Consider the following 7252-nt stretch of genomic DNA (forward strand, 5'->3'; position numbering starts at 1 on the left):
AGGCTGATGGAATGTGCTGTGTTCCAGATCCAATATAACTGGTCGACATTAGGCAAAACACCACTTGTTCAAACACTATAGAGTTGTAGAACCATGGAGTCCTCCAGCATAGAGAAAGCCCTTTTGCCCAAACTGGTCCATGCCGACCAAAATGTCCATCCAAACCCCATTTTCCTGCACTTGGCCCGTCTCCTTCTAATCGTTTCCGAGCCATGTAATGGTCCAAATGCCTTTTAAATGTTATTAATGTACCCGCCTCAACCACTTCTGCTGGCAGCTCATTCCATATGTGTACCACCCTCTGTGTAAAAGAGTTTACCCTCAGGTTCCCTGTTATTCTTTCCCCTCTAACCTTAAACTGATGCCCTCTAGTCCTCGATTCCCCAACCCTGGGAAAAAGACTGAGTGCATTCACCCTATCCATGCCTCTCATGATCTTATACATTTCTGTAAGATCCCCCCCCTCAGTCTTCTATGCTCTAAAGAAAAAATGTTCTAGCTTGTCCAACCTCTCCCTATCACTCAGACCCTTGAGTGCTGGCAAATCCTTGTATATTTCTTCTGCACTCTTTCCAGTTTAATAACATCCTTCCTGTAGGAAGGTGACCAAAACTGAACACAACACTCCAAGTGTGGCCTCACCAATGTCCTGTACAACTGCAACATAACTTCATAACTTCTACACTCAATGCCCTGACTGGTGAAGGCCAGTGTGTTAAAAGCCACCTTCACTGCCCTGTCTACCTGTGACTCCACTTTCAGAGATCTGTGAACCTGGACTCCAAAATCCCTCTGTTGCACTGTACTCCTTAAGGCTCTGCCATTCCCTATGAAACTCTGACCTTGGTTTGACTTTCCAAAATGCAAGACCCTCACACTTATCTATATTAAACTCCATTTGGCATTTCTCAGCTCACTTCCCCAGTTGATCAGGGTCCTGCTGCAATTTCTGTTAACCACCCTCACTGTCCAAGATGCCGCCTATTTTAGTGTCATCTGCAAATTATGCATTACTAATCATGCCTTGTATATTCTAATCGAAATCATTGGTATAGATAACAAACAGCAATGGGCCCAGCACCGACCCCTGAGGCACTCCACTAGTCAGAGGCCTCCAGTCCGATAAGTATCTTTCCAAAATTACCCTCTGCTTCATACCATTAAGCAAATTGTGTGTCAATTTGCCAGCTCCCCTTTGGATTCCATGCAATCTAACCTTCCAATGCAGCCTACCATGTGGAACCTGATCGAAGGCCTTACTGAAATCCATATAGACTACATCTACTGTCTTGCCCTCATCAACCTTCCTCGTCACTTCATCAAAGAACTCTAACAAATTTGTGAGACATGATCTCCCATGAACAAAACCATGCTGACTATTCCAAACCTGTGGGATGCTGGAAAAGCACATCAGGTCAGGCAGCATCCGAGGAGCAGGAGAATCGATGTTGAAGGAACGGTTGATATATTTCCAAGTCAGGATGCGGAGGGGTTTGGAGGAGAGCTTGCAGGGGATGTTGTTCCATGTATCTGCTGCCCTTGTCCTCCTAGGTTGTAGAGGTCGTGGTTTGGAAGGTGCTGTCTGAGATCTTTGGTGAATTCCTGCAATGCATCTTGTAGATGGTGCACACTGCTGCTACTGAGCGTCAGTGATGGAGGGAGTAGATGTGGTGCCAATGAAGTCGGGGGCTGCTTTGTTCCTGGATGGTGTTGAGCTTCTTGAGTGTTGTTGGAGCTGCCCCCATCCAGGGGCAAGTGGGGAGTATTCCCTTACTCTCCTGACTGATACGCTACTTATGTCAGGGTCTAATCATCGTGTGATAGAGAGGTACAGCACAGAAACAGACCCTTCGATCCAACTCATCTAATGCCAACCCAGATATCCTAAACTCATCTCGTCCCATTTGCCAGCATTTGGCCCAGATCCCTCTCGCCACTTAGGTCATGCCACTAAAATTAAGTTTTAAGTGAATCTTCCCAGTCTTTTCTTTGGAAAGTAGCTGGGACAGAGGGAACAGGAATGGCCTACGGCTCACCGGCTTGCGTGATATAAGATGTAGGAGTAGAAGAAGGCCATTCTGCCCATTGACTGATGAGATTGTGGCCAACCTGATCACCTTCAGCTCCACTTTCCTTCCCTTACCCCTCCAATCCCTTCCTGATTATCTCAGCCTTGAATACACTTGATGACCCAGCCTCAACAGACCTCTGTGGGAAAGAATTCCATGGATTCACTCCCCTCGGTGAGAAGAGATTCCTCCTCATCTCTGGGTGACCCCTACTCTGAGATGATGTCCCACTGGTCCCAGACTCTCCCACAAAGGGGAACTGGATTCTGCACATCTCCCCATGTCAAGTGCCCCTCAGAATCTGGTATGTTTCTTCTGAAAACCATTGAGTACAGGCCCAACCTACTCAACCCCTCCTCATAAGAAAATATCTCCATTCCTATTATCTAGTCTAGTGAACCTTCTCTGGACTGCCTCCAACCTCTGTCTATTTTTGCTTCAATCAGGTGCCCAGAACTCTTCACAGTATTCGGTAGCATGACTTATGTGCGAGGTAGCTAAGAAATGATAATGCTCACATCCTTCCCATAGCTGGGAGAGCAGAATTGAATGCAGTGCTCCAAATGTGGCCGCGCCAATCTCCTGTACAGCCACAACATGACTTGGCTATGATTTGATTTGATTTATTGTTGTCCCATGTACCTAGGTACAGTGAAAAGTTTCATTTTACATGCAGTACAGGCAGATCATACTATACAATGATCATAGGGTAATAGGACAGAGCAATATAAAGTTATGGGCTGCAGAGAAAGGTGAACATAGAGTGAGACCAACATTAGATTAGAAATTTGAGAAGTTCAAACAGAAGTCTAATAACAGCGGGAATGAAACTGTTCCTGAATCTGTTTTGTAACTTCTGCCTGACGCAATAGGTTGGAAGAGATTACAACTGGGTGGGAGGGGTCTTTGATGATGTTGGCAGTGGGAGGTGTAGATGGAGTCAATGGATGGAAGGCTGGTGATGGACTAGGCTGTGTTCATAGCTCTCTGTAGTTTCTTACTGTCCTGGGCAGACCATTTGTCCTACCAAGCTGTGATGCATCCAGATAGAATGCTTTCTATGGTGCATCTGGAAAGGTTGGTGAGGGTCCTTATGGACATGCTGAATTGCTTTAGCTTCCTGAGTCTTTGTTGTGCCTTCTTGACCGTTGCATCAATGTGCGTGGTGAAGAATAGATTGTTGCTGATTGTCACTGCTCGGAGTTTGATGCTTATATACTTAATGGTAAGGTCCTAGGGAGTGTTGTTGAACAAAGAGACCTTGGAGTGCAGGTTCATAGCTCCTTGAAAGTGGAGTTGCAGATAGACGGGATAGTGAAGAAGGCATTTGGTATGCTTTCCTTTATTGGTCAGAGTATTGTGTACAGGGATTAGGATGTCATGTTGTGGACATTGGTTAGGCCACTGTTGGAATATTGTGTGCAATTCTGGTTTCCCTCCCATCAGAAAGATGTTGTAAAACTTGGTTTGGTTCAGAATAGATTTACAAGGATGTTGGCAGGGTTGGAGGATTTGAGCTACAGGGAGTGGCTGAATAAGTTGGGGCTGTTTTCCCTGGAGGGTCAGAGGCTGAGGGGTGACCTTATAGAGGTTTATAAAATCATGAGGAGCATGGATAAGATAAATTGGCAAAGTCTTTTCCCTGGGGTGGGGGAGTCCAGAACTAGAGGGTTAGGGTGAGAGGGGAAAGATATAAAAGAGACCTAAGGGGCAACTTTTTCACGTAGAGATGGTATGTGTATGGAATGAGCTGCCAGAGGAAGTGGTGGAGGCTGGTACAATTGCAACATGAAAAAGGCAACTGGATGGGTATAGAAGTAGCAAGGGTTCAGCGGGATAGGCCGGGTATTGGCAGATGGGACTAGATTGGGTTGGGATATCTGGTCGACATGGAGTTGGACGAAGGGTCTGTTTCCGTGCTGTACATCTCTCTGTATGACTCTCGGCCATCTCCAGCTCAGCAACATTGACACAGACAGGGGCTTGTCCTCCAACCCGCGTTCTGAAGTCGATGAGCAGCTCTTTTGTTTCACCAACACTGAGGGAGAGATTGTTATCTTTGCGCCACCGCGCCAAGCATTCTGTTTCTTTCCTGTATTGCATCGCGTCGTTGTTTGAGATCCAGCCTACAACGGTGGTGTGTTCAGCAAACGTGGAGATGGCGTTCCGGTGAAATTTGGTCACACAGTGGCGAGCACGCGCATGCATGTGTGTGCGTGTATGTGTGTGGGGAGTACAGTAGGGCGCTGAGTACGCAGCCTTGGTTGTGGGATGGGGGAATGGAGGACGGCGTCCTTGAGGATTATCATGGAGGAGGTGCAGTTAGGTATCTTCACTGATTGCGGTCTGTGGGTGAGAAAGCTGAGGATCCAGTTGCAGATGGTGAAGGAGGGGGGGGTGGGGTTGCAGAGACCTGCGTCTCAGAGTTTGGTTGGGATTATAGTCAGAAAGTCATAGAGTCATAGAGATGTACAGCATGGAAGCAGACTCTTCGGTCCAACCCGTCCATGCCAACCAGATATCCCAACCCAATCTAGTCCCACCTGCCACCACCTAACCTTCCAAACCCTTCCTATTCATATACCCATCCAAATGCCTCTTAAATATTGTAATTGTACCAGCCTCCACCACTTCCTCTGGCAGCTCTTTCCATACACGTACCAGTGTTGAAGGTTGAGCTGCAGTCAATAAATAAGAAGTCTGACATAGGTACCCTTGTTATCCAGAAGTTTCATCTCAACTCCTGTACATAATGCTCTAACTGATGAAGGTAAGTTTGCCAAATGACTTCGACCTAGGATGCTACTTTCAAGGAACTATGTACCTGCAGCCCTAGGTCTCTCGGTGCGTCAACACTCCCCAGGGGCCTACCATTAACGTTCAAGTTCTGCCCTGGTTTATCTTACCAAAATAGTGGGGTGGGGTAAATAGCTGACCACGTGTCTAAGAACCTGGGCAGACATTAGGGTTGTCTGTGCGTGTCTGTCTGTCTCCTGGCACCTTTGAAACTGTACAGAAAGCGTGTTCAAGAGAGAAATTGAGGAAACGGAATATCAGCGGGCTGGGTTTGATCCTCTTGAACATTTCTCAAGAACAGAACATCTGAGTGCGGCAATCTTCAGAAAAACCTCTGCAAAATCCATTAAAGCACGCTCCCTCACGCTACAGCTCACCAACCCCAGTACAAACGGGAACGTACTGTCCCTACACTGACCCCTGGACTGCTTCCCTTGCTCAGTTCCTGGACATTGGTTCACTGATGGGATAGTACGGAAGTCGGGCGAGGAAGTGCAAGGTCATTTTACTGCCACTTAGTGGAAACAGATGGAAAGACAGCCACGTCCCTGAAGTTAATTCTCTTGTCTTTTGGAACAGGAGAGTGCAGGTTCATTCTGAAATCAAACACAGGACCATCAGTATCTGCCCAGCTTGCCCAGCAGTGAGTTGAGGGCAACGCCTGTGAGGAGGGGGGTCACTTCAGGCTCCAGAATTTGCAAAGCCGGTGGCAAATTGTAAAGGGTATTTGATAACAAAACATTTCGCTCCATGTAAATTTGGACACTTGTGCGGGACTGATCACGAACATAGGGCATCCCTGTACAGTTTGCAGTATTTTTGCAGAGTGTCCTTATGGCTATGGGGATGCAGCAGCCATTTTGTGCACAGGAAGCTCCCACGACCAACACTGAAGTCATGGACAGATTGTTTATCGGTGTTAACTGATGACAGACTATTGGAAAGGGTTTTTCTGCTGTTCTTGAAAAGTGTCTGGGGGGTTTTAGGTGTACAACTGAGGGGTTGGGTATCAGGATGTCACCTGAAAGACAGCACCTCCACCAGGACAAAACTCCCCCCACTGCCTCCAAATGCAATTCCAGCCACATGTTTCTTGAATGTGTTCGGTCCCAGGTAAAGAGGGCTCAATTAGCTCTATCCCCACCAGTACTGTACCCCAGTGTTATACAGTGACAGACCTGTCCCCCACCAGTACTGTACCCCAGTGTTATACAGTGACAGACCTGTCCCCACCAGTACTGTACCCCAGTGTTATACAGTGACAGACCTGTCCCCACCAGTACTGTACCCCAGTGTTATACAGTGACAGACCTGTCCCCACCAGTACTGTACCCCAGTGTTATACAGTGACAGACCTGTCCCCACCAGTACTGTACCCCAATGTTATACAGTGACAGACCTGTCCCCACCAGTACTGTACCCCAGTGTTATACAGTGACAGACCTGTCCCCACCAGTACTGTACCCCAGTGTTATACAGTGACAGACCTGTCCCCACCAGTACTGTACCCCAGTGTTATACAGTGACAGACCTGTCCCCACCAGTACTGTACCCCAGTGTTATACAGTGACAGACCTGTCCCCACCAGTACTGTATCCCAGTGTTATACAGTGACAGATCTGTCCCCACCAGTACTGTACCCCAGTGTTATACAGTGACAGACCTGTCCCCACCAGTACTGTACCCCAGTGTTATACAGTGACAGACCTGTCCCCACCAGTACTGTATCCCAGTGTTATACAGTGGCAGACCTGTCCCCACCAGTACTGTATCCCAGTGTTATACAGTGACAGACCTGTCCCCACCAGTACTGTACCCCAGTGTTATACAGTGACAGACCTGTCCCCACCAGTACTATATCCCAGTGTTATACAGTGACAGACCTGTCCCAACCAGTACTATATCCCAGTGTTATACATTGACAGACCTGTCCCCACCAGTACTGTACCCCAGTGTTATACAGTGACAGACCTGTCCCCACCAGTACTATATCCCAGTGTTATACAGTGACAGACCTGTCCCAACCAGTACTATATCCCAGTGTTATACATTGACAGACCTGTCCCCACCAGTACTGTACCCCAGTGTTATACAGTGACAGACCTGTCCCCACCAGTACTGTACCCCAGTGTTATACAGTGACAGACCTGTCCCCACCAGTACTATATCCCAGTGTTATACAGTGACAGACCTGTCCCCGCCAGTACTGTACCCCAGTGTTATACAGTGACAGACCTGTCCCAACCAGTACTATATCCCAGTGTTATACATTGACAGACCTGTCCCCACCAGAACTGTACCCCAGTGTTATACAGTGACAGACCTGTCCCCACCAGTACTATATCCCAGTGTTATACAGTGACAGACCTGTCCCCACCAGTACTGTA

This window comes from Chiloscyllium punctatum, chromosome 21 (assembly GCF_047496795.1).
Source record: "Chiloscyllium punctatum isolate Juve2018m chromosome 21, sChiPun1.3, whole genome shotgun sequence".
Classification (NCBI taxonomy): domain Eukaryota; kingdom Metazoa; phylum Chordata; class Chondrichthyes; order Orectolobiformes; family Hemiscylliidae; genus Chiloscyllium; species Chiloscyllium punctatum.